Source organism: Mandrillus leucophaeus, unplaced genomic scaffold, assembly GCF_000951045.1.
Source record: "Mandrillus leucophaeus isolate KB7577 unplaced genomic scaffold, Mleu.le_1.0 Scaffold28, whole genome shotgun sequence".
NCBI classification, from domain to species: Eukaryota; Metazoa; Chordata; class Mammalia; order Primates; family Cercopithecidae; genus Mandrillus; species Mandrillus leucophaeus.
The window spans coordinates 3,837,192-3,839,946 of NW_012102920.1; the positions used below are offsets into that span (position 1 = coordinate 3,837,192).

At 57.2% G+C, this 2,755-nt stretch overlaps 1 pseudogene; it reads left to right on the top strand.

Moving 5' to 3' along the window:
* The window catches only part of LOC105543339, a 41,208-nt pseudogene that overhangs the window by 22,459 nt on the left and 15,994 nt on the right, over positions 1 to 2,755 (top strand).

Here is a 2,755-nt window from a genome sequence, read left to right on the forward strand (position 1 = left end):
AGAAGGGCCCTGCAGGCTGTGACCCCTGTGGCCCAGTGAGTGTTCTCAGTCCCTGCCAAGTGAGATCCAGGGCTGGGGGCAGGCTTGGCCCCTGGGAGGGGAAGGCCCACGTGGTTACTGCAGGGGCCAGAGGAAGTCACTGCTGTCCTGTCCCACCTGGGGCTTTTCTGGACCAGTCTCCCAGTGAGGTGCCTGGTCTGAAAGGGCCTTGACCATGCCCCTTGGGAATCTTGCAGATCCCCAGTCTTGGGTGTGTGACTGACACCCTAGACCCATGGGGCTTCAGCCTTACATGGATTCTCTCTGTTCCAGTGAAGCTGGACCCACTCTTTGACTCACAGAACATGTCAGCTCTGGCCCCTGCATCCTGATCTGCAGCATCAGTCCTGCCGTGGAGCCAACGTCACTCTTCTCGGCTATGAGCTGGGCATCAAGAGGCAGGAAGAGGCCTGGGAGGTAACACTTTGACTGGCTTCCCCTGGGGTCCTCTCTCCTGGGAGCAGCAGTCCAGGGCAGACTCCCCACTCTAAATAAGGAGAGGTCAACTCGGAGTGAAGAGCAGGGGAGGAACTGGAGCCAGGTGTGTGTGTGAACACACATGCTGACATGCACACGTGTGTGCTTCTTGTGTGTGTATGTGAACAGGGTGAGCGTGCCTGTGTTTGTGAGTGTGTACATGTGTGATAAGTGTGCATGTGTTTACGTGTGTGCACATGTAAGCGTGCCCATGTTTGTGTTTGTAAGTGTACCTGTGAGTGTGCCTGTGCCTTGTGTTTGTATATGTGAGTGTGCACGTGGGCATGTCTATGTGTACGAGTGTGTATGTGAGTGTGGTGAGTTGCTTCTGTGCACACGCTTGTGTGTGTGACTGTGCATGCAAGTGTGAGGAGTGTGAAAGTGTGCCTGTAGACATGTCTGCCTGTGTGTGCATGTGTGTATGGGTGGGCAGATGCAGCCGTATCTGCGTGTGAGTGTGAGTGTGCCTTCTCTCTGTGTGTGTGCATGTGAATGTGGTGAGTGTACCTGTGTGAACACAGGTGTGTTCCTGTGTATGCTGTGTGAGCATGTGCGTTTGTGTATTCTTGAGGACTGAGGAACCCAGCCCCACCTTCAGCACCTGCTAACTGCCCCTACCCCCGCAGCGAGCCCAGCACAGGGATCACATTGTCGGGGTGACCTGGCTCATACTTGAAGCCTTTGAGCTGGACCCCGGCTTTATCCTTGAGGCCAGGCAGCGTGTCCGGATGGCCACACTGGAGGATGACGTGGCAGAGGAGGAGCGTTACACAGGCCAGTGGAGTGAGTGGAGCCAGCCTGTGTGCTTCCAGGCTCCCCAGAGACAAGGTGGGCGCTGCTATGGCTGCTGCACTTCCAGAGTCTAGGCTGGGCGTCCTCTCCCCTCATCACCTCACCCCTGCACCCTTTCATCCTCCTGGAAGCCCCTCCCTGAGGCAGCCAGGCCCCAGCTGACCCACTTCCTCTGAAGGTCTGAGGTCTATAGGAAGGAAACAAACACCTGACAATTCTGGGGCTTCCTGGGAACCCGTAGTCAGTGACTTCTGTTAGGAGTGAGGGTGGTGGGGCTGCACACCAGGGCTGGTGCTCCTGCCTGGAGGCTGGACATGACCTCAGTGTCATTAGTGAGGGCGGGGCTGACCCTTGCGCACTGCAGTGCTGAGAAGGCCCAGGGACCTTATGACCCACCGTGTGGCAGATATAAGAGTGAGGCCCAGGAGTGTGGCTTACACAAGGTCCTTCAGCAGGTGACACAAACCTCCAAGGCCCATCAAAAACCTTCCACTTTGGCCCAGGGTACTAAAGGGCACACTTTTGCCAGGCAGGTTTGTGGTGAGCCTCCTGGCACTGAGGCTGCTGACAGCCCTGGGCCCTTCCTGCCCACAGGCCCTCTGACCCCACCCTGGGGGCGGCCAGGCAACACCTTTGTTGCTGTGTCTGTCTTTCTCCTGCTGACTGGCCTGACCTACCTCCTGTTCAAGCTGTCACCCAGGTAGGTAGCTGATGTGTGTGTGTGTGTGTACATGTGTGAGCAGGTAAGAGTGTACATGTTAGTGTATGTGTGCAGATGAGCCACTGTGTGAATGTGTGAGTGTGTGGGGGGTGGGCCGTCAAGGGCCATCCCTGTCTGGTTCCTCCCCTCCCCTCTCCACGGTCTGGTCCCGGATGGGGTGGGCTTTTCAAGGCTCCACCCTGGGCCAGAAGAGGGTTCACAAGTTGCCAGGGGAGAGAAGGGAAGGGGGATCTGTGGCAGAGGCCGAAGACAAGGGCAGTGTGGTCCCGACCAGACCCAGAGTCACCGAGATCAAGAGCCTGGATGCTAGTCTTCTGCCTCTGGAGGAGCTTGGTGTGTTCGTCGGTTCACACGGTCTCTGAAAGGACACCTGGGGCATCTGGTGTGCACAACACTCTTCTCACCCTGGCAGATGCCTTAGAGAACAAGATAGACAAGGGCCCTCCTGAAACCAACTGTCACGCCTCATGCACCACACGTCCGGTTACAAGAGGGGACTCAGGGGCCACGTCAGGCTGTGGATGTGAGGAAGAGGGTGTGGGGAGAGGGGTGTTGGGTGGGGCTAAGCGGGAGGGTGCTTGGCTTCTCCTTGGAGCAAAGGAAAGTGTGAAACTGTGTGACACGACCGAGTTTATGTTTTGAGGAATGGATTGCTGGGACAAGGGAAATGGGGGACCTGCTTGGGGATCAGTGGGGGCCAGTGGGGTACCCACAGGGAGATGATTT